We start from the raw sequence: 26591 nt of genomic DNA on the forward strand, positions 1-26591 counted from the left end.
ATGCTAAAGACTCCAAGTATTTATGTCGAATTGTCTATTCTTCCCTCTAATTCTGTCAGTTTGTATGCCTCTGTTATTGAATACATACATACCTGTACGTTTTATAAATATTATTAATATATTAGTTTGCTTAATATTTATTTATTCTTCTTATTCATTATTTCTTCTACTCTGTCATTAATGGATTCTATTACTGGAGCATCTTGCTTTATTTGGGGTGCTTTGTTCCCTTGGTTTTTCATGTTGTTTGTTGGTCTTCTCATCTAGCACTGTGGATTTGAAGCAGTAGTTTCCACCCTATAAACTTATAGTGTCTCTCAAGGTTTTCAGTACCTTGCCTTTAAGAGGGAGACCAATTTTAACAGCACCTGATGCAAAAAATATACAGTCTTAAACCAAATAACTCCCATCTAGATGTCTACAGTTTTGTAGCAATGAACAGAAATGATGTGTTCAAGTATTGTCTACACTATCCATAGTATGTTTGCAAAAGGGTTTACTATTTCTAATGGTGGGCAAAGAACAGAAGTGGTACAGGATGTGATGTTTATGAGGAAGCAAGAGAAAAAACAGAAGTAAAAGATTACAAGAGTGAAAGAGGAATCAATAGAGATTGGCTGTTAGGAGAATCCAGGGAAACACATAAGTGAGAGGAACACACACACATATATGTGTATATATATATATATATATATATATATATATATATATGAAAAAAAGAAAAAGAAAAAAGTAAGAAGAAAAGAATACATAACAAAAATGTAATATACTATTCATACATCCCAGTCTTCAATATACTGATGCATGAAAAATACTTGGTTTCAAAATGGTAAAGATGTGGAGAGAGAAAAGAAAAAAAGAAAAAAATTAATCTCATTGGAAAATCGAACAATTTTTGCCATTGTTTCAAAGGTTTCCAGCTTCCAATTGTTTTCAAATTGTTTTAGAAGTTTCTCAGCTTACCTCCTCAGTCAATAGGTGGTGTTGTCTAGTTTGATGGTAGCGTCACCCTGAGGACAGTGAGGGTTGCTGGGGTGGGGGGTTCATCCTGGAGGTGGGGTATAGATATTGCTGCTCCATGTTGGAAGACCGCACCCCAGGGAACTCTGTTGGGTTCCACTCATGTGATGTAGGAGCCTGATCTTAGCTCCTTATGTTGCCTGCAGGCCTCACAATTTCTGGACTCTGATTTAGTCTCCAAACTCAATCTCTCCTGCAACCACTCTTTCAAATTTCCAGTCAGGCTCTTCTCTGCCAGGTGGTCCTAGGGCTGAGTGATGGGGCCTGTGCCCCTGTCACAGAGAACAGTTCTGTATCTGAATCAAGACCAGGTGCTGAGAGCTGCAGACTGGCCACACAGCTGCCAGTGCTGGGCTGGGTTGGAGGCGAGGGAGGGGTTGGGAGACTGGGGATTGGAGAGCTAGAGCGCCCTCCTGGCTGCCAGGACCAGGGGATCAGTGGATGTTGGACTAGGGAGGGAGTTGGGGACAGACAGGTGCTGAGACCCCACGAGTGCTGGCTAGAGTCGGCCCCAGGAACCTGTGGGTGCTGGACAGGTGTGTGGGCAAGTCAAGAGCAAGATGCCCTCACACGCTCTTCCAACCTCTGACGCACTGTAGCCAACTCCATCTGTCCCCATTCGCTTTAGGACTGTGGAGCTGTGGCGAGCCCAGCTCCCTGCAGACTCTCTAACCTGCATTCCAGGTGAAATGCTCCCAGTTTCTGACCCTCCACAGGATGGCTAGGCTTAGACAGGCCCAAGTAGGCCTAGCTGAAAACTCTCGGATCTGGGTTTCAGTTTCTGTAGGCTCTGTAACACTGCAGGCTTAAGATCTCAATATTGTTTTAATAGGCAATTAGACTGCCAGGGATGTGCTCACACAAAGGAGTGACCATGTGAGGAAACAGCAAGGTGGTAGCTATTAGCACAACTGTAGGAAGACCTCAGGTGTAACCAAACCTGCAGGCACTTTGATATTAGACTTCCAGGCCCTGGTTGGTGTCCCTAGACAGAGGAAGCCACTTTCTGAAATGGGGCAGCAACAGTGGGCAGCACAGCAACTATTACCATAATCTATCATTTTAAGTTTTCTTTCCTTGGATCTAGTAATTTGTTGTTTTAAATTATTCCTATACCCACTGTAACTCTGTTACAATTGCTCTTTTGCATGAAATATATTTTTCTACCCCTCTATTTTTACTCTGTATCTTTTAATCTAAAGTGTATCTCTTGCAGACAGCACATGGTTAGAACTTGTTTCATTACTCAGTTTGAAGTTCTGCTTTTCCATGTAATTATGTAATCTATGTTCTATGATATTGCTCATATGATTACACCTAAATCTGTCATTTTGCTTTTTGTTTTCTATGTCGCATATCTCTTTTTAACCCCTGTTCTTTCTTTACTGCATAGTTTGGCATGAAGTGTTTTCCTGGTTAGCATTTGAATTTTTTAGCAAATTTTTATTTTATAGTTTTTAGGAAAATTTTTAGTGGTTTTACTAAGGCTTACAAGATACATCTTTATTTATCAGAATCTGCCTCTAATTAACACAAATTCAATTTAACTGACAAATTTTTTTTCCTCCATACCTGTGTTGTCTTCTCCTTTATGGTACTATTATTTTTTCACCTACTTTATTTAATATGTGCTATATTATAAATATCTTTACATATAGGTATTATAGTATTTAATTTCATGACTTTTAAAGGAAGATGAGGAAGAAAGAATATATATTTTATATGGATCTGCATTACCATATGGTGTCTTCCTTACTGTAGTACATCTTTGGTCCAATCTCTCTCCCTTTGTGTTGGTACTTTGGTAGTATATTTCCTTTCCATATGCTATAGACATACAATATGAATATGCACATATGGTTTTATGAAATTATTTTTAAAAATATGTTAAGAAAATAGAAGAATAAATATGATGTTGTACTCTCTTTTACAGTTTTACACATAATTTCCCCTAATGGTACGCCTTGTCCTTTGTGTGGATTCAGATTACTCTTTCATTTCACTGGCTTTCAGCCTGAAAAATCTCATCTGTATTTCTTATAAGACAAGTCTGCTAACAACAGATATTCTTATATTTTTTTTTTGTTGTTGTTTACAGCATGTATTAGTCTGTTCAGGTTTCTAAATAAGTACCATAGACTGACTGGCCTAAATAATAAAAATTTATATTCTTGTATTTCTAGAGGTTGAAAGTCCAAGATCCAGGACTTCCAGTTTCTGGAAGACCTTTTTCTTGAACTTTTACGCAAGGTCTCTCTTCCTGGCTTGTGACCACCTTCTTCCATTCTTCTGTGTCTTCACATATCAAAGGAGGTGGGGGAAGCACCCACAAGTCAAGCACTCTGGTCTTTTTTTTTTTAATAAATGCACTAATCCTATTGGATCAAGACCCCGTTTTAGACTTAATGACTTTCATCAAGGTCCTCTCTGCCAATAGTCACATTGGGGGTTGGGGCTTCAACTTGTGTTTTTGAAGCACACTCGGTCTATAACATCTGAGAATGCCTTATTTTGGTTTCATTGAAATGTAGTTTTGATAGATGAAACAGCCTTGATTGAAAGCTTTATTTCTTTTTCTTTTTTTCTTTTTTGTCACTTTGAATGTCATCTTACTGTCTTCTGACCTTCGCTATGCCTCATTTGAAGTTATGTATTGATTTTTTTCCGAGTTTGCTTGTTCATGATAAGTTATTCTCTGCTTCTTTAAAGATTTCTCTGGCTAAAATGTATGTAGGGGTGGATCTCCTTGTGCTGCATTCCTTGGATGTGTTAATTAATGCTAATTGATTTGTTAAGTCCTCAGCAATTCTGTGAACATTTTAAATTATTTTTTCCTCTTCTGATATTTTATTGTTTGTTATTAGTTTTAATAAAGTCCAACATTTCTCTATTTATTCATTTTCCTTCATTCTTTTTTCTCCCCGTTGCAGAAATTTTATGGTTTGATCTTCAAGTGTTTTAGTTCTTTCTTTTGTCAGCTCAAATCTTCTGTTGATCTATTATAGTACAATTCATATTTAAGTTATTTTATTTTAAACTCCAGAATTTCTATTTTAATCAACTTTAATTTATACCATTTCATTAATATTTTTTATCTGATATCATCATTTAAGTTTCTTTAATTAAAAAAATTTTTTGAATTCTTCAATTCTTTGAATATATTTATGAAGTCTTTATCTCATAATTCCAGCATCTGGACCCTCTCAAAGGTTGATTCTGTTGCTTGCTTATTTTATTCCCATTTGAGGGCAGGACACTGTTTCTTTGAATGTCTTGCAATTAAAATGGGGCCACTTAGGGAATCATTACAGCAACTTTACATACTAATTCCTTCTTTCCGGCTTGTTAATATAGTTTTCATCTTTATGCATTAATGATTTGACTGTAGTAGATCAGTAAAGTCTTTTTACCCTAAAGCATGCTGTCTTTGGTATTTCACTTAAACATTTGATCCTTGTTTTTATCTCAAGTCAATCTTCTTAAAATTAGTCATATGGCCAGGTCTGTTTAGTTTCCACCATTAGTTGGCCAGGTCTTGTGTTTAATAAGTCTTCTACTCTTATAAGTTGTTTCCCTTTTATTTATCATTAGGTGTGTATATGGCTTGGAGACTTCTTTTAATAGTGAAGGAATCTTTGAGTTTTCACTATTTCCAGTAAAAGTTTCAACCAAAGTTTCCTCTCCAGTCATTCATCAGAGAGAAGATCTTTGAGAGTGCACAAGCTTACACCAGGGATGACAGTGAGATTTTAGCTCTCTTTCTCTCTGCCTTTCCCTGATTGCCACAATAAACTTATGGCTGATCTCCCTCTATTAGTAGTATCACCTCTAGGTATTAGATTCTATTAATTGGTAAATGACTTGGATAATACCTTGGAGTACAATTTACTCCACAGTCGAATCAGTTAAAGTCAAACCTCTAAAGAAGGGGAGGGAATTGACAGACTTTGAGGTTTGTTCTGACATTTCCTGAGTGTAAACTCTGATGTGAGCAGCTAAAGCTAGGAAACGGTTGCCCTCTCCAGCACTTGTGGAATACAAGTGGAAGCTGCACTTATATTCTTACAAGGGTCAAGAGCCGTGGAATGTAGTAGAGAACCAGTAGAAACTGATGTCTCCCACTGAACCTTACCTATTATGGGTCTTCAATATCTCAGCATCAGAAAAAAATATGGTCCAATGATTTTTCAACTTTTAGACCTATATAGAATAGATTTTTTTTTTTATCCCAGAAAGCTGGAGTAGCATAAATTTGCTGTTTATCTCCTAAATTCATTAAATAAGCTCCCCTGTATGAAAAAAGGAGACTTAACTCTTTACCAATTAATCCCTTAGCAGTTAAATCCTTAGCGGTAGTTGGGGATGAGAAATGGGCATTTCCAACCAACGGCTACCATGTACTTGTTGCAGACATTCTGTAGCACGGAGCTCTGATAAATATGATTTTATAATGCTCACTGGTTTCCAAAAATCTTGAGGGGTGGATGAGAACTACCACTTGGTTGTTTCAAATCCATTCCACTACCTAATCCATGAGGAAAAATTGTGGTGGAAAGAGGTAGGTACAGTCCCTACGACAAATGCTGCTGCCTTGAACAACTGAGTTTCTATGTTTTTCTTGAATGAATGTATTTCAATTTTCTGTGAACCCATTGATTGATCTCCACAGACTCTGAATGATTGTCTTTGCTAATTTTTAGCATCTTACTAGATGTCTCTCTGGGGGAGAAGTTTCCCAGAGTTCTTAGTACCACTATTCTTAGAGTTCTGTCTCTGTGACAATACTTTTTAATCATTGCTCTCCTTATAAAATTAGAGAGAATAATATTATAGTTCCATATGTTGTTAGTGTGACCCCTATACTAACTTATTTTTCCACATTCTTCCTCCCCACTGAACTATTATTCCAATATAATGCTTCTAGCACCAAATTTACTTTAACAAAATCATTGTCGACAAGCAGAAATGGCAATTTGAGGTGACTTTGATCTTTGGCAATACTGTAATTGGTCTACATGATAGGATAATCAACAGACTGGATCATTATTTTATATGACAAACTTTATTCATTTTTGCCCTCTCTTCAATTTAATTATCATAAAGCTTTTGATAGAAAGCACATTATTATTCTGGGAATGAGAATATAAAAAAATGTCCTAGTTACTAGAGAAACTGTTAAAATAGAAATGCAAAGGAGAAGCATGGAAGGTTCTATTAGGATGACTGTTTAATGGGATGATGAAATCAAGGACTTACCTCTCTCTTGGCCAGTTCCATCTTGCTCTGAGTTCTGGAAAGGCCATTTCCATCCTTTTAAAAATTTTTATTAATTTGCTCTAATTAGTTGTACATGACAGTAGACTGCATTTGTACATTTTGATAAATCATACATAAATGGAGTGTAATTTCTCATTTTTCTGATTGTACATGTCGTAGGATCACATCAATCATGCAGTCATACATGTACATGAGGTAATAATGACTTTTTCACTCTACTATCCTTCCTACCCCCACACCCTTCCCCTTCCTTCACTCCCCTCTACCTAATACAAAGTAACTCTATTCTTTCCTATCCCCCTATTGTGAATTAACATCTGCATCTGAGAGAAAACATTAGGTCTTTGATTTTGGGGGTTTGGCTTAGTTTGCTAAGCATGATATTTTCCAACTCCATCCATTTACCAGTAAATGTCATAATTTAAAAAAATGTGAAAACCAGCAAAGGGATGAACTAAAGAATTAGTCAAAGGATGAACTAAATCAAATTAAAAGTCAGAAATAAACCAAAATGACCAGGAATACAAAGCATATCTCAGTAATAACCTTGAATATTAACAGATTAAACTCATTAATCAAGAAACACAGACTTGTAGATTGGATTAAAAAATAATACCCAACAATATGCTGTCTCCAAGAGATGCAGCTCATAGGCAAAGACATAAACAGACTGAAGGTGAAAGGATGGGACAGAATATATATTACTCATATGGATTGTGTAAATAAGCAGGGCTTTCCATCCTTATATAAGGTGAAGTGGACTTCAAGCCAAAATTAATCAGAAGGGACAAAGAAGGACATTTCATTCTACTGAACAGAATTATACATCAGCAAGATATAACTATTGTAAATATTTATGCCCCAAACAATGGAGCATCTATGTACATCAAACGAACCCTTCTCAATTTCAAGAATCAAATAGACCACAACACAATAATACTGGGTGACTTTAACTCACCTCTCTCACTAATTGACAGATCTTCTAAACAAAAACTAAATAAAGAAACTATAGAACTAAGTAATACAATCAATAATTTATATAGAATTTTCATCCATCAATAAGTAAATACATTTTTTCTTGGCAGTACTAGGATCCTTCTCTAAAATAGATCATATCTTATGTCACAAAGCAACTCTTAGTAAATACAAAAAAATTGAGATAATATCCTGAATTCTATCAGATTATAATGGACTGAAATTAGAAATCAATGATAAAATAAAAAATAGAAGCTACTCTAACACATGGAGACTAAATAATACACTATTGAATGACAAATGGATAGTAGAAGAAATCAAGGATGAAATTAAAAAAATACCTAGAGGTAAATGAGAGTATCGATACAACATACCAAAATCTCTGGGACAGTATGAAGGCAGTACTAAGAAGAAAGATCATTGCATTGAACTCATTTATTAAAAGAATAAAAAGTCAACAAATAAATGACCTAAAAGTACATCTCAAAGCCCTGGAAAAAGAAGAACAAATCACCACCAAAAACAGTAGAAGACAAGAAATAATTAAAATCAGAACTGGAATTAGTGAAATTGAAACAAAAGAAAACAATCAAAAAAATTGACAAAACTAAAAGTTGGTTCTTTGAAAAAAATCAGTAAAATTGATAAACCCTTAGCCACAATAATGAAGAGAAAAAGAGAAAACCCAAATTACTAAAATGCATGATGGAAAAGAAAATATCATAATGGACACAACTGAAATATGGAATAATTAGAAATTATTTTAAAAATTTATACTCCATTAAAATAGGAAATATTGAAGACATCAACAAATTTCTAGAGACATATGACCTACCTAAACAGAATCAAGAGGTTACACATTATTTAAACAGAACATGTTCAAGTAATGAAATAGAAAATGCCATTAAAAGCCTACCAATTATTAAGAAAAGTCCAGGACCAGATGGATTAACTGAGTTCTACAAAACTTTCAAAGAGAATTAACACCAGTACTCCTCAAATTATTCTGTGAAATAGAAAAGGAGAGAACCCTTCCAAACTCATTCTATGAGACTAATATCACTCTGATACCAAAACCAGACAAAGAAATATGAAGGAAAGAAAATGCCAATATCCCTGATGAGCCTAGATGTAAAAATTCTCAATAAATTTCTGGCGAATTGCATACAAAAACATATTTAAAAGATAGTGTACCACGATCAACTGGGCTGCACCCCAAGGATGCAGGGTTCAACATACAGGAAACAATAAACATAATTCATCCTATCAATGGACTTAAAAGCAAGAATCATATAATCATCTCAACAGATGCAGAAAAAGCATTTGACAAAATACAGCACCCCTTCATGTTCAAAACAGTAGAAAAACTATGGATAGTAGTAATATACCTCATTTCTATTCTTGTGCCTTACTGTATACTTAGGATATCTGAGAAGGATTTGTAAAATGACAAGGTTTGATCAATGGCATCTTCAAGTATCTATTTAAATATATTGTTCTGAGTCACAAAAGCTAAAATCTGACTTAAAAGAAAAAGAGACAAAAATGTGATGGAAGTTATTTGAATCACAGAATTTCAAAAACAGAAGGCATAATGGCCATCTAGCACATTAGATTTCTAACTTTTTTTGAAATTAAAAGTATTTTTTAAATACAACTTGATAGAGTCCCAATATGTAAATATCACTGCCCTTGTAGAAATAGTGTTGGAATGAGCTGTTCTTTTCTGACTTAGCCATAACTTGGCAACATTACCAATCTCTGGGATGTTTAGGACCCAGAACGTGATGTGATCCAACATTTTGCTCTTGAGTATGAAATTTCATATGATTTGAAGGCACCAAAATTCAAGAAGTGGGAATTGTGAGAAACATGATATAGTGGATTCCAATTCTCTCTCCATCCATTATAAGTTGTTATTAATTCTTGCTTAAGGATTTAGCTCCTGGTTAAATCCCATGTGAGATTTTTTAGGTTCTACAATAGGCAGTTGCAGGAATTCTGCATAGGCTATTTTGTATTAACTTATGAGAATTAGAAACTGAGCCTTTTGTTGTCAATCACATAGGTGCCTCCTCTCTTGATACTTATAAGTCTTATTAGTATTTAGCGAGAATGCGGTACTTTAAGAAGTAAAAGTAATACTGACTGTAGAGAGGAGTATCTTGACTGCATCCTTAACATCTAGGATCCCAGAAGAAGCTTCATTTTAGCTACCCTTTGCAAAGCTGGGGTATAGCCAGCAGAAAGGAAGGCACATAGTATTTGTCCATGTCCCCTAGGTCTGGGATATCCCTCTCTTGAGATGCAGCCTATGGTATGCCATGGGATGCACAAAGGCTGGGAAACTGACCCTGCAGCGTATGCAGAGAGTGGTTAACTAATCAGCAAGCTGGATGGAGGGATTGGTGAGATAATTATATCTATGACTAGTGATCTAAAAGATTGGGCCAAAACATCCAGGGAGATCCTCAAGGAGAACTATCTTGGCAGAAGAAAGATCCATCAATCTACCCAGCTACAGCTGAAATTATCAGGGTCTATCAGAACATTATGGGTATAGGAATACAAGGTACATTACCTATAGACCAAGAGACATTAAAGACTAGAAGGAGACTGGGGATTCCTCCTCTTCACTTCCCCTCATTGCCATAAAGGTGCAGAAACTCCCCTGCCTCATAAATCAGGATATTTTCTTAATGGAAAATTCAAGAGGAGGGAAGGAAGGTAGGGAGACTAAACATTTGTGTTGCAAACAAATTAAGCAGATGGATTGTGTGAATTAATGTGTTGCACCCACTTTTAAATGATAATTAACTAGAAGAAAATATGGTGGAGTCTTGCAGTTTGGTCAAAAGAGATGACCATATTCAGAACAGCCATAGCTTCTCTGGCAGGAGAGTGAAACCAGAGACCTCTTGAAGTTCAGTGAAACTTGGGTAGATATAGGCCAGGTAGAAAGGGCATTTGTAAGAGAATTCTGATATGATCCCCTTAATCTCCTCCATGATCCAGAGACTTTCTGTGTGGAAATGCATTGGGAAAAAAAATCCAAGGGACTTGAGCACTGACTTTCAAAAAATTAGTTCAATATCTTGGCCCTCTTCTCATTCAGTGGGTATTTTCTACTTCATAAAATGTGTGAGAAACTGGATTTAAATATAGGAAAGGTCCATTGACAAGCAAAACTGAAAAGTTATAAAAAGACAAAGACCAGCATACTTAAAGAACTTACCATCACTTCTGACATGTTAATTTAATAAGTAATGTTTATTCTTTTTTTAATTAGAAGTTGTTTCATTTGTATACTTGTAAGTCCCTCCCTCCATTCTGGGGATTAAATTCAAGGCTTCTTGCATGTAAGGCAAGTGTTCTACCTCTGATCTACAACTCCAGCCCCCCTTTTTTTTTAATTTTGAAAAAGTCTTTCCAAGTTGCTGAAGTGGGTCTCAAAATTACGATTCTCCTGTCTCAGCCTTCCAAGTGAATTGGGATTACAGGCATGAACCACTACACCCAGCTTGTAAGATTTTTCATATAAACAGATGCACAAATCATGATAAAAAATCTTCAGAAACATCCCAGAGAAGATGATCCCATTTTCCTACTGCTACCCCATTGTCCAGGCCTGGACCATCTTGTGTGGACAATCACCAAACAATTAGCTGGAGCCTTTGATGAAGTGTATGTTTAAATAATTTACATTTAAATTTAAAATGGTAGGTTTGAGAATGTCTCTGCTGTGTTGGTTGACTAGACAGATTCAGGTGTACTTTAGACTTGAGTAAGGATCGCCACTTACCATGAAAATAGTCATTACTCTTATTTGCCCAGTCAGGACCAGAAAGTTCTCTTTGATGGATCACCAGTCTCCAATGAGAGAGAGAGAGAGAGGTTCTAATGGCCAGAGGGATGATCCCAGGGCAGTGTAGGCAGTCCCTGTGTGTTATTTTCTTCCAGTAATGAGGATTGAACCCAGGGGTGCTCTACCACTTAGCTACATCCAAAGCCCTTTTTATTTGAGACAGGGTCAACAAGTTATCTGGTTGACCTTGAATTTGTGAGCCTCCTGCCTCTACCTGGAAGAATGAGTGGTGGTGTGTTGAGCAGCAATTGGGCTGCTACGCAGAGGAGAGGGCCAGGGAAGACACTGGGAAAGGCAACTTTTGGCCTTCAGGTTGCTCACCCAGGCTGGAAAGCCATCAGCAACTTCATTTTAGATGAATCAAGAGTACAAAAACAAAAGATTTTATTTGTTCATTGTTTTTTGACCCTTTTTGTGTACAACAAAACAAATTTGTGACCTGTGTAATTTTCCTTCTGCTTGAAGAACTTCTTTCAGCATATCTTAATATGAAATTGATCTGTATTTGGTTGTCTAATAAAGCCCCCATTTCTAGTTAATGTTTAAAAGATAAATTTGCTGGATATGGAGGACATTGTACTAAGTCAAACACAGAAGAAGAGATGCTGCATGATTCCAGTTACAGGAGACATGGAAAATAGTAAAACTCATAGAAACAGAATGGAATTGTTGCAAGAGGATGGGGGAAGAGGAAAACAAAGAGATCTTGGTTCAAGTATATTGTTTTATTTATACAAGATGAATAAGTGCTAGAGCTCTCTACAGCATAGCGATTACAGCAAATAATGTTGTATTGTATTTTTAAAAAGTTTGCTCAAAGGGTAGACATCACGTGTTCAAAAGACAAGAGAGCAATTTTGGTGGTGACAAATATGTTTACAGCATAGATTGTGGTGATGTTTTCACAGGCGTGTTCTTATCTCCAAACTACTAAATTATGTAATTATACACAGGTTTTTGAATGTCAGTCATATCTCAACAAAGTGTTTGAAAAGTTTTAGGTTGCCTATTTTTCTTTTCAGTGTTAAATATTTGCACCACCAAGTATTTTTACACTATTATATGCTTTCTTGCATAATTTTTTTGACAAGATTACCCTATAATTTTCACTTATACATCTATTTAAGTATTTTTTTCTTTCTCTGGATTCTTTCAAGATTTTCTGTCTTTTTTTTTCAGTTTAAGGATTGTATATCTAGGTATGAATTTTTTTACAGTTTGGTGTCCTCTGAGTGTAACTAAGTAAATCTCAATCTTTAGATATCTGTCAGCAAGTATTAAAAATTTTCAGTCTTTAATACTTTAAACATTTCTTTTGCATTATTCTTTTTTAATTTTCATTCCTGCATTCCTATTGTGCATCTTCTGAATTTTTCCCACAGGTCTTGAATGTTTATTTCCTTTCTATTTTTCCCCTTTGTGTTTCAGTTTGGGAAATTTCTATTGACCTATCTTCAAGTTCATGATTCCTCCTTGATTGTATCAAGTCTTTTCAATAAACTCATAAAAGGAATTTTTCATTTTCTTTATGTTTTTGAGTTCTAAAATTTCCTTTTGATTTATTTTCTTTGTGATTCTGAATCTCTGATAGTATCACCCATCTGTTCTTACATGTTCTGCTGTCTTTCCTTAGAGTCCTTAACATATTTTTTCTACTTATGTTAGATACTGATAGTTATAACTATTGTGTCCTGTAAGAGCCCAATTCTAGCTATAATTTTGTCTCATCAGACTGTGCTTTTGATTGCCTTTTAGCATGCCTTGCAATTTTTTGTTGAAAGTAAGACATGTATGTATCAGGTTATAGGAACTTAGAGTGAAGGCCTTCTGTGTAAGGATATCTGTTAAGGGGGCTGGAGTTGGGCCACATTCCATGTTTAATGTAACTGTCTTACCAAAGTATACAAGTTTTTAAAGTGGCTGCTTATTTATTTCATCTTGGCCCAGAGGTGTCCCTTTGCATGACTCTTTAGAGAGAGTTTGTGTTTCACAGTTTTTCCCAGCATAACCTAACACATGGCACAAGGTTTTGATCCACGGCAGAGCACGTATGTGAGGTTGTCCTATAAGATTGTATTGCCTGGTGACATAGCCATCTTAGTTTATGTAAGTACACTCTATGATGTTTGTACAACCATAACATTATTTACTGAAACACTTCTCAGAAGGTATTCCCATCATTAATCAAGGCATGTCTGTCCTGGAAAGTTGTTTATGTGGTGATGAAAGGTAAGATAAGGTAGGAGCATATGCTATCATCTTCTCTTAGGTCTGTTTTTCATTGGTGTGGCCTTCACAGGTGTCTCTCTTCTCCCATTACCAATCTGTGTCCTTGAATTCTTGCCCCTTATTGATTATATTTTTAAACAGTTTTCTTTAGGTAATACAGAAAAACTAGAGTAGATGGAAGAGGGCAGAATCTTCTCATTCCCATGCTGGGAAAAGATCTCAGTGTTGTCCTCTGAAGACTTCTTCACCTGGCATGGAGGCTTCTAGTAGGGAGAAGGCTCTGGGAATGTTACACAGTAGCTATTAATCCTCTGAGAGTTTCACCATAAGAATCTGAGGAGGTCCCTGGAGACTAAACCTAAGACAATGTCCCCTGACTCATGACAATGTAGCAGGGACCCCCAGGATTTTCTCATTATCATGTTTATCTGCACTTGGCCTCCAGAAGTTTGTCAATAATTAATAGTTAGTAAGTGTTTCTAATAAGTCTCCAAGGACTTCTGGTCCAGGTGAATAAGTTTAAGCTGCTCTGTCTCTCAGGATGTGTCTAACCCTGCAGATCTCAGGGTGGAGGTTTACTCTATGACCTGAAATCTCTAATGAGCCCAAGGAAAGCTGATGATTTTCAGTTTGTCCAGATGTTTTCTCTTGTAGAGGTCAAGTAATGACTTTCAAGCACTTTCATTTTTGTAGATATGATAAGAAGTTGAGTCACCATTAATTTTAACTAAAGGCATTTCATCCTGGTGGGCTGAGGAAGACTTCTTCTAGAGAGGTCTACTAAAATTGAACAAATCTTCTTTTCGCTTTTGTCCTCAATAACAGAGAAAATCCCACCCATACCATCACAGCTTAATTTACCAGCACAATCGAACTAGTAGGAAGAAAGAACTATACATCTCAATTAAGCCAACATTCATTAGGAAGGAAACAGAATAGTGGCAGAAATGTGCCTTTAGCAATTCACTAATTGTCTCAAAACTCCAAGGAGGTGATGGAGAGTGGAAAGAATCAGGTTTTGAAATCACACAGGCTTGAATTGTTAATAACAGTTCTTCACTTCACATTCTCAGTTCCCTCCCTAAGCCATAGTTTCTTCAGTTTTAAACAGAGAGTAACATCATGTACCTAACAAGTAAGTGTGAGGATTAAATGGGGTCATCAGTTAGAAGCCTCTGATACAGTGCCCAGCTCTCAGGGCTGCATGACCTGTAGCCATCCACTCGCCTTTCCTCTGCCCCTGCAGCCTCAGTGTCTTGGGCATCTTCCGCTCCTGGAAAGGATAGCTTCATCCCATCTGCACTTGGCCAATGGGTTCTATTCCCACTCCCACTGCACTGCCCGGTTCTATGCCACAGAGCCCAGTGCACTGCAGGTCAGCTTCGAGTTCCAGCAGGTGCTAAACTTCCTAATTACCAAAGGCACAAAGCTCTTGTTAAATTACTGGCAGATCGAATGTCTCATTACCTTTTATTCATTACTGGCTTCTAATTATTCTAAATTGCTTCTTAATTAGATTCTGTCCAGTGGAAAAATGGATATGAATGGAGTGGCACACAGGACAGACCTTAGGGTGAAGCAGACTTTAGAGGAGGATCCCTCAGGGATGGTCTCTGCCATCGGGAAAGGTTGCTTTATTGGAATGCTGTTTCCTTGTCAGATCCCACAAGGGTTCACTTTTCCAGCCCTTGAGGAAAGTTCTGTCTTTCTGGGGCTCTCGGGACAAGCCATCATCTACCAGGAGATCTTCCTAGCAGACTTGGGGTCCAGGTATGAGGCCTCCCTGAGAGAAGAGGTACATGGAGCCCACAGGGTGTTCCAGTGCCAGTTCTGTCTCCTTGACCACCATCTCTGGGCTGTCTCACAGACTCTACAGACCAGAACCTTCCTGTTCCTCCCTCCCTCCAGTGAAATATGACCCCAGAAAAGGGATTTCTCTTCACTTTCCCTTTACATACAGATTCTATTCTTTCTAGGGAACTAAAAGTGTTTCTTATAAAGTTCCCTCTCTAATTGTAAATGAAAGGTTATTTCTCTTTTGCAGAAATACAAGTTATTGCTTTGACAGTATGCAACAAAAATCACAAAAATTTAGTTATAATCTTTATTCAGAATTTAATCTAGGAAAATAAGAATATATGTAGGAAAAGCTCAAATTCAAAGATGAAGTTGTGAGTTGAATCGTGTCCCTCCAAAATTCATATATTGAAGTCCAAACCCATAGCTCCTCAGAGTGTGACTGTATTTGGAGATAGGGTCTTTCTAGAGGAATGAAAGTTAAAAAGAGGTCATTAGGGTGGTTCCTAATCTGACTGACATGCTTATGAAAAGAATAAATCTGAACACAAAGATGCACACAGAGAAAAGGTGATATGAAAAGATGGGAAGAAGATGTCCGTCTACAAGAGAGGAGAAAGGTCTGGGACAGATCCTTCTCTCATTGCCCTCAGAAGGGATCAACCTTACTGACACCTTGATTTTGAAGTTTTAACCTCTAGAATCTCTTAAACAATAGGTTTCTGTTGTTTATGCCACCTAGTGTGCCATACTCTGTTATAAAAGCTCTAAACATCTCCTTCAGTCAGGAAAGCTAGATCAGAGAAATTAGACCTAAATGTCCACTGATTAGAAAATGATTAATTAAAACAGTATATCTATTTAATGCCATTTCTTACAGCAATTAAAATGCATGTTCACAAAGGAATGTGGCTAACATGTAAAAATAATTTAGGTGAAAAGTAGGCTTAAAATATATAGGCACGATGAACACAAATGTATAAATCAGATGAAAAACCTGCATAGGCAGGTCATCAGAGAAAATGTTCAATCACACTAGTAATCAAAGAATGTAACTTTAAATAACACTAAAATACATCTTTTCCCAACCAAATTGGATTTTTAAAATCAAACTATTTAATTCTAAGGTGGTCTAGTGAGATGAGTTTTCTCATATGCTGCTGAGGAAGTACGGGTTGGTATAATTTTCCTGGAAACCTACTTGCCTGAAAATAGAAGAACTTTAACATTGTTTGCACTTTGTGGGTCGACATTTCAATTTATAAGAATTTATATTAAGGAAATAATCACAGTTTTGAAGAAAGGTTAGGTACAAGGTTTTTTAGTACAATATAATTCATAATAGGAAACAAATAGAAGCAAAAAAAATGCCCATAAGAGGAAAACCATTGCATAACTACTTACATCTTCATGAAATGATGTATTACAAAGCAATTAAATGAACATTGTTTTAAGAAAAAAAATTTTCTGTGAGGATACATCGCCAGTTTTATAAAATTGAAACCATTAAATGTGTTTTTAAAGAAATGGACAAAGATTTTACACTAATCATCTTTGGTTGTATATATGTGTTTTTTTAGATTATCATTTTCCTATCCCACAAATGATTGAAAATTTAAATGCATATTGTTTATATGGAATGAACAATTTAATAGTTTTTTTTTTTAATATGAACTGAAAAAAAATTTTCTCAGCACAGGAGACAATCAATCATGTGAAAAGAGAGCCTACAGAGTGGGAGAAAATCTTTTCCACACACACTTCAGACAGAGCACTCATCTCCAAAGTTTATAAAGAACTTAAAAAACTTCACACCCAAAATATAAATAACCCAATCAATAAATGGGCTAAGGAAATGTGCAGATACTTCACAGAAGAAGATACACAGGTGATCAACAAATATATGAAAAAGTGTTCATCATCCCTAGTAATTAGAGAAATGCAAATTAAAACCACCCTAAGATTTCATCTAACTCCAATTAGAATGGCTATTATCAAGAACACAAGCAATAATAAGTGTTGGCATGGATGTGGGGAAAAAGGCACACTCATACATTGCTGGTGGAGTTGCAAATTGGTATAGCCACTCTGGAAAGCAGTTTGGAGATTCCTCAGAGAATTTGGAATGGATCCACCATTTGACCCAGCTTTCCCACTCCTTGGTTTATATCCAAAGGACTTAAAATTAGCATACTACACTGATGCAGCCACATCAATGTTCATAGCAGCTCAATTCACAATAGCTAGATTGTGGAACCAGCCTAGATGTCCTTCAATAAATGAATGAATAAAGAAACTGTGGTATATATACACAATGGAATATTACTCAGCCAAAAAGAAGAATAAAATTATGGCATTTGCAGGTAAATGGATGAAGTTGGAAAATATCATGCTAAGTGAAATAGGTCAAGCCCAAAAAACCAAAGGCCAAATGTTTTCTCTGAGAAGTGCATGTCAATATATAAAGAGGAGGGGTGATGTGGGAAAGAGAAGAATGAAGGAACTTTGGATGGTGTAGAGGAAAATGGGGTGGGAGGTGGTGGGGATGGAAAAACAGTAGAATGAAACAGACAGTATTACCCTATGTATATGTATGATCACATGAATGGTGTGAATCTACATTGTGCCCAACCATAGAAATGAAAAGTTGTACCCCATTTGTGTACAATGAATCAAAATGAGTATGTAAAAATTAAAAAAAAGATTTTAATAAAAAAAGAACTGAAAAGAATCATCAGTGAGATGTAATTGTGTGTGTGTAAGGTGGTGGTATATGTGGAGCTTTTCAGTATTCCTAAAAGTCATCATGCCTTTGATCTTTCTGGACCCCAAGTAGAGATGAACAGTTAAAGAGTAAAACTGCAGTTGTTTCACTTGAGAAAAAACATTCACAAGCAGAAGCAGCAAAACTGTTTGATGGAGTATAAATCACAACTTCCCAGTTTAACGGTCCTTCTCAGATAGTACAGGTCAGTGTGAATCAAGACCTGTAACCAGAGTGAGGCACTTTCACTGCCAGCCTGGGGGTGGAACCAACGAGGTGGACTCGTAACAGGGTAGATGGCAACCCCTGTCTCTTAAACCAAATGCTCTGACACTGTATTCTTACAGGAGAGCTAACTCATCTTTCCCAAGAGCAGTGTTTCTCAAACATTTTGGTCTCTGATTCCTTTTATGCTCTTGAAATTACCACGAACATCTAAGATGTTGTCAAACGATATTTTGTGTATTAGAAGTTTAAAGAGATGATCATTAATATATTAATTTGTTATGAACTTAAAAATAAGCTCATCAGATAGTAACACAAGTTTTGTCTTGCCAAATATAAGACAGAACTTCTACCTGTTCTATGTATATTGTGATCATATAGCTTTCAGAAAACCCTACTCTACTGTGATGATAGAATGACAGTAAAATTTTAAAAAGAACCTTTTGGGGTCATTATAAAAATCATTTTGAAGGCAAAGACTCATGGAAAGGATTTTGGAAATCCTTAAGGGTTCCTAAACCACACTTTGATAACCATTGCTATTGCCAGAGGTAGAAAAAGGGATATGTGAAATTGCCCAAAGATCCAATTTCATTTCCTAGAGTGTGTTTAGCCATCCTTAAGAATTTTGACTTCTTACTTTCTCAGAACATGGAATCAGTCAATTAGATAACTCTGAGAAACAAACAAAAGTCCTTGATGAGCCAGAAATTTTAAAAATAAGAAATAAATCAGATTTTCTATTTAATGGAATATGCATAGGCACCTACATTCCAAAATATGGACACACAGCTACTCTTTAAATGTGGCAGATATTGTGACTCAGAGTCAGTGGCAGTGATAGATGGACAGGCTGAGAGGAACTGGGACAATCATCAGTGTCTAACTGGGTAACTGTGATCCTCTGCAGAAGATCAGGAACACTGGGCTGTCATATGTGGGTTTGGAGAGTCAAGATTGTGGTCCAGGTAAGATAACGAATGGTAACACCCTGAGATCAGGTAAGTCCCCACACCCAGGAGACTGCTTTGTGCCAGACCCCTCCTGCATCCTGGGCTCCCGGGCAAGCGGGAAGGCGGCCCACCACAGGGGAGCACGGGGCTCTAAAGCCCAGGTAAGCCAATGTTCTAGAATCATCCAGCATTTGTGGAAAATCACCCCATGATACAAATATCACCTAAACTAACAATAATTTAAGCATTCTTTCAACAAGTACCTATTGATCAACAATCATGTGCCAATATAGACATACTGGAATTTATACAACCATTCTCTCATGATGAATATTTAAGTAGTGCTTAATTTTTATGGACTACTGTAATCACCACTACAATAAAGTCCTTTCTAAAAATAGAAATTGTTGACATTAATATTTGTAAACTGTCAAGCATTGCTTCAATTTTTGACACAATTTTCAAAAATTGTATAAAATGAATAAATTACATATATCTATAGTGTACAACATGCTGTCTTGTGTAGGGGTATGTTCTAGAATGGCAAACTCAAGTTTATTAACATGTCCATCATCTTATATACTCATCATTGTTTATAGTGAGACTATTTAAAATCTCTCAGCAATTTTCAAGAATACATTTTATTAACTATAGTCATCCTGCTACATAATAAATCCCATTAACTTACTCCTCCTAACTGAACTTGTGAACCCTTTGACCAATATCTCCCTAGTCTCCAGTCCTTCAACCAGTAGCTGCCACCATTCTACTTTCCACTTTTCTGAGCTTGACACTTTTAGATTCCACGTATAAATGAAATCAGGCAGTATCAGTCTTTACTTCACTCAGCATACTGTCTTACGGGTTTACCCATTGTTGCAAATAACAGGATTTTCTTACCTTTAAAAAACTGAATAGTATTCCATTGTGCATATATACCACATATTCTTTACAAGTTTATCCAGTGATTAATACTTAGATTAATTCCGTATCTCCACTAATGTGAATAGTGCTACAATGAACATGGGAGTGCAGATAACTAATTTTATTTTCATCTAATGCAGACCCCAAAGTGGAATCATTGAATCATATGGTAGTTCCATATTTAATTTTTGAGGAATCTCCATCCTACTTTGTATAATAGCTGTGCTAATTACTTTCCTATAAATGATGTACAAGTGTTCCCTTTTCTTCACCTCCTCATCAACATTTGTTATCTTTTGTCTCTTTGATAATAGTCATTGTAGTGGGTATGAGAAGATATCTAATTGTGGTTTCGATTTGCATTTCCCTTACGGGCAGCGATGTTGAACATTTTTTTTCATAGACTAATTGGTCATTTTTATGTCTTCTTTAAAAAAAATCTGTTCAGGATTTTTGCCAAATTTTAAATTGAATTATATGTAGTTTTTTTATATACATTTTCATATTTATCACACCTTTCTTTGGAGTTGTCATTATTATCATTTGTGTATATTTGTGTAAGTGTATTTGTAAAGATCCTTGCTGTAGGTGGAACTTGCCAAGTCATGCAAAATTTGATACATTTGACAAGTTGTCTTAAGGATACTCATATGAGTTACTTTTTTACAAATTGCACTTCCCTCAATGATAGATTTTAGGTTCAATTTTCTGCCAATATTAAATTGGTATCAATATTCTCAGTTTTTGTTTATCAGGTCAGAAAAAATATTTCACTCTGGCTTAAAATTTTATTTTTCAAATTTTTAATTTTTAAAATATATACTAGATATTTGTGATTTCTATGTATATAAATTTCAGGTTCATAGCTACTTCCAATACTCCTATCAATTTTTCTTTTTTCATTGATATATAGGTCTTCTCTATATACCATTTAATATTAACTCTTCATTTTTTACACGTATTGCCAGGTTTTCTCTCCTTGATTGTCACTAAAGCATTTATATGATGTCTTTTATAGTACCAAAGATTTTAATATTTATGAAGTCAAATTGTGCAAACTATCCTTTATGGCTTCTGTCTGGGATCTGTTTCATGCTTAGAATTCTGAGATTGTGGATAACTTTCATTTTATTTTAAATGCATCCTTTCCTTTTCTAAAAATGTCAGTATTATTTTATAGTTGGAAAAAAATGCACATTTTGAACATTTGCATTCCCAGATGAGATGGACCAAAATTATAGTGTGAGGCTTGCTCTCTCTCCCTCTCTCTTTCTCTCTCTCTCTCTCTCCCTGTTAGAGCTTAAGTATTAGTCTTTCACGGTACTGTACTGATGTTTTCATTAGTCCATCCATACTCCTAGTAAACTTTTTGTTGAATATTGCCAGATAGAAATATTGATGTCACTGTTATCAAGCCATAAATTATAAAATGTATTCCTAGGCATATTTTTGACTTTATACATTCACTTCCTCCTAGGAAAGAGGTTAGAAGCCCACTCAGATTGACGTGGGTTGTTATATTTAGGGAGGAGTAGTAAGACTTGTGTCCTCCTTTTCCCTTCCATATATCATGGAGCTATGTGTGGCATAGGAGCACAGAAATCTATAAGTCCCTTATCTGAACTTGTTTGCAGGCTAGACCTAAACAAAAAGGCATTGTATTCAAGTTTCCAATAAGCTGCAAACCTGGTCCAGCCCAGAACACTGGATAAGCGAATCAGCTGAGGCCTATCCATGAGCATAATTCTTTGGGAGCCAAGTGGAAGCTTTGGAATCATGGAACTGTAGTTTGAATGTGTCTCCCCAAGAGCATGTATGTCAGACTTAATCCCCAGTGCAACCGTGTGGAAGGTGAAGGTTAACAGGATGTGTTGCAAGGACTCCACCCAGTGGATGAATGCCAATCATATAAGGACTGGAGGCTGAGTTTGGTCTCATCCTCTTCTAGCCCTGTCTTTGCTATTCTGCCAGCAAGAAGGTCCTCACCAGATGCTGGCCCCTCCATGTTGGACTTCCCAACCTCTAGAACTATGAGTCAATAAATTTCTGTTTGTTATAAATTACCTAGTCTCATTACTCTCTTCTTGCAGTGCAACATGGTCTAAGGCAAATAGTCTATGTTTTTTCCATCAAAACTTACACAATTTTGTTGTGCACTGCCCTTTCTCCCCACTGAAGCTGTACTGTACTTTTGCACTCTTGCCTGTCCTTTGCAAGACATTTCTGTACTTCCTCCTGTGGACCAGGTAACTCTCCAGTTAGAACTTAGTGCCCTTAGAGTTTAGACCCCATTGTTCAGCCTGTCCATAAATGAATCACTGAAGAAAAAAATTCAAAGCAACATAAGCCTCATTCCTCCAAATGAGCGTTCATTCTCAGAGGGCCTCGAGCATCAGCTAGACATTCAGAAAGACAATGAAATTTGGGATAAATGGAAGTAATTTACTTCCAAGAGATTTCCATCAATTGTAGCTGGGTTAGAGGAAACTTTGCCCAAGTTATTTCTTTCAGCCTGAGGCTTGAAAATTTTATCATCTTGTTTACCTAGTAAATGAGGCTGTCGTGGAGCTGGGGTAAAATATAGAACTAGTCACTCAAAGCGTATGCCAAAATATGAATCTGGACTGACAAAATATAGTGGGAACATAGGGTCAGCCAACAGATAACGAGACCAGGAGTATATTTGTAGAGAAAAAGATTGAAAGGCATCCCCCAAAATTCATTTTTGTTTAGTGCTCACTAGCTCACTTTTTTTTAATTGTTTAACTTTATTTTGAAATAATTGCAGGTTTACAGAAGAGTTATGGAGGTAACACAGAGAGTGCCCTCTTCTTTCCCCTGCTTTCCCTTTCATTAGCAGCTTACATAGCCATAGAACAATGACCAAAACTAATAAATTAACACCAGCACAACACTGTGAACTAAACACAGATGATATTGGTGTTTCCCTATTTTACACTATTATTTATTTTTATGTTCTAGCCCAGAGTACTCTGCTGCATTTATTCACTGTATCTTTTAGTCTACCCTGTGACATTTTCTCTACTTTTGCTGGTTTTTCATGACCTTCCCGCATTTGAAGATCACTGGTCTGGTATATTTGTAGAACATACCTCAATATGGGTTTCTCATGATAAGGCTGTGTACCTTTCTCATCACGTCAGCCTATGTCTGATGCTGACATTATTTACCTCTGGTGATATGAGTGTTAATTCATTGGTTATGGTTTTGCCATGATTTTCCACTGCAAAGATATTCTGTTTGCCTTTCCACACTCTCTTCCAATGGCTCTCAACCAAGGGTGATTTTGTTCCCCAGGATATGTTCAGTAATGTCTGGAGACGTGTAGCTTGTCTTCAACAGAGGTGGGGGCACTGTTGCATCTAACAGATAGAAACTGTAGCTGCAGCTAATATTTTACATGTACACGGCAGCCCCAAAACAAAGAATAGCGTTGAGGTAAGAAGCCCTACCATTCATTGGCCTTGTTCACTGTGTTAATCCAGTACTCAACGGGCAGTGAATTAAGCTTCATCTTCCAAAGCAGCCATATCAAAAGATGTCTGGACATATGTTAAAGCCAGCACAGTAATAATTAAACATTTTTCACAAGACACTTTGAGGCTTTGCATATTCCTGTGTCTCCTTAAAGTTCTACCCATTAATTTTAGAATTCATCAACCGCCTGGAGCAATAATTCCAATGGTGTTCCAGTGACGATTTTCTATTTCCTTCATTGCTTCTACATTTATTAAGTCTGTCTTGTATTTTTAATTAGATTTTCATATAGCTATAATTTGAGCACAAGGAAGTGGATTTATTTCCTGCATCACTAATAGAACCAGCCTGAAAAATATATTGTCTTGTCTTATTCATTTATTCTTATTCATTTGTTCATTCTATTTATTCAACGAATAGTTACTGAGTTTTTGTGATGTACTGTGCTTTGTTGTTCCAGGACCCATAGATACAGTAGAGAATGAAATAAATACAATTCTTTTGCTATGGAGAGTTCCCTTGGATGAGAGGTGACAGACAATGAAAAAAAGAAGGGGTCAGAGAAATGATTTTTATGGGGACTGAAGGTATCATATCAAGCAGAGAAAAAGTGAAACATGAACAACTCAGTGCCTATTTATTTCTGATTTCAGTTGTAGACAGTTGACTTATTTTCAAGCTGGAAGAGCAAAACTATTATCAAGAAACGGGAGCTAGGAAAAGGAATAGGGGGAGAAGTGGGTTGCTTAGTATGATTTCACTGAGATATAGAAGACTGGCTAAACGGAATGCCCAGGAATAGCCAGGACTCCTGATGTGTATCAGCTAGTCCACAAGTCCTTTATTCCACAGATTGATGTCACCATGAATTTGTCAGAAGCTGCCCAATGTGTATTGACATTCAGAGGTCTGTGGCTATATGGTATGAAGGAACTGAGCTGACTGGACATGACTGCCAGACTAGCATATTTGAAGGGTTAGCGCACTATCCATCAGTGTTCCTTTGGAAATCTACTTCACCCCAGAAATCACTGCTAGGAAAGTTTTTGTTTTTCACAAAATTAAAGTATACCGTACAACTTTTCTGAACTTTCTGATTCACTTCTGTATTGTATTTTTAATTTTCATTGTTTCCCATAAGTATATAAAAGTCCAACTGCTCATTGGGTGTTGCTCTTGTGTCCTGTGAGCTTGTTGAACTCCTTCATTAGCTCCAGGACTTTGTTTAGAATCATGGCAATTTCTGTGTAAGACATCATATCCTCTGCTAATAGGAACAGCCTGTATTACCCTTCTTCAATCTTCATGGCTCCTGTTTCATTTTCCTGTCTTCTTGTGCTGACCAGAACTCCCTGTGCCATGCTGAATGGCAGTGATGACAGTAGAGATCCCTGCCTTGTTCTCCATTTAAGGAGAAAATGCGTTCGACCTGTCATTGCTAATTATGATGCAAGTTGTAGTTCCTTGGTGGATTGCCTTCATAAAGTTGAGGACATTCTCCCATTACCCTCTATTTCTAGTTTGTTGAGAGTTTTTAAAACACAAGTGGGCATTACATTTTTTAAATGATCTAATGCATCCATCAGTATGATAATATGGATTCTTTTCTTTAGCTCATTGATATGGGGAACTACATCATTTGATTTTTCAATGCCAAACCAACTTTGCATTCCTTGAATAGAAGTTTTTGGTTACGGAGCATTGCCCTTTTTGTGCATTGTTGGATTAAATCTTCTAATGTTTTATCGAGGATTTTTAGACATAAGTCAGAAAGAAATGTTGGTGGATTTCTTTTGTGTCTTTGGTTTTGCTACCAGCGCACTATTGCTTCCTATTATAAATCAGGAGTTATACCTCTTATAGAATTGGTATTATTTAAATGTTTCTATACTTTATAAAACCAACTGGGTTTACAATTATTTTTTCAAAAAGCATTTTAATAGACAATTCAGAGTCAGTCCAATTAATATCCAATTTTCTTGATATTGGTAAAACTATTTAAATTATTCATTTCATTGAGTGAGTTGTGATAATTTTAGATTTTGAAGAATCATCAGTTCCATCTGAATTGTCAAATATATATTTGTAGAGTTCCATTACTATCATTTTGAAATCTGCAAATCTGTTTCATTCCTGATATTAGTTATTTGTATCTTTTTGTATCTTGTTTCATTTTATTATTGTTTTCTTGCTAGAAGTTTGTTAATTCTATTGATGATTGCAAAGAATCAACACTTCATTTCATTTATTTCTCTAATTTTTATTGACCTGCTCTTATCATTATTATTTCATTCTTGTGCCTTGTTTTTGGTTTATATTGCTCTTCTTCTAGTTTCTGAGGAGTTCGGCTCCTAGTTAATAATCTATGTGTGATTGTGTGTGTGCACATGCTTGTGTGTGTGTGTGTGTGTGTGTGATGCTTGGGATGGAACCCAGGACCTCATGCATACTCAACATATGCTCTACCACAGAGCTACACCTCTAGCCCTCTATATGTGATTTCTTGTGCTCCATCACAGGCAATTGCAAAAGCTTTACCTGCATTCCTAACACCAGATTTTGTGCACAGTCAGTGCACTGCAGTCCCTAAGGGAAATGCACAATGACTTAGGTCCCCTGGCCAGGCGTGCTCTTACACAGATCTGTATTCTCAGTACAAGCACTTCCATTCAGAGACTTCTTTGGAAGCTTTGGCCACGGCATTCTTCCTCAGGTACCTCTGCTGAGACCTTTTGATTGGGGGAAGGAGGAAGGGCATTTTGGAGACTTTTTCTCTTCTCTGACTCAATTTTTGGTAATTTGCTACTCTTAGGTTTGCCTCCTCTTTCTTCCCTAGGCTCCCAGGTCTATAAAATGCGGGAACTTGTGGTTCAGGATCCCCCTGGCAGAGACACAATCCTCATGTCAGATATGACTGACCTTCTACTGGACAATGGAACAGGATACAGCTGTACTTTTTCTGGTTTAGATACTTGATTATACAATTCCAGAAGGTGCTTAAAGATTTGACTGTTATTTTAATTTTCATTTCTTGTCTTAATTAGGTGCTGTGATTCCTGACTGC

This window comes from Sciurus carolinensis, chromosome 3 (assembly GCF_902686445.1).
Source record: "Sciurus carolinensis chromosome 3, mSciCar1.2, whole genome shotgun sequence".
In the NCBI taxonomy this organism is placed as follows: Eukaryota; Metazoa; Chordata; class Mammalia; order Rodentia; family Sciuridae; genus Sciurus; species Sciurus carolinensis.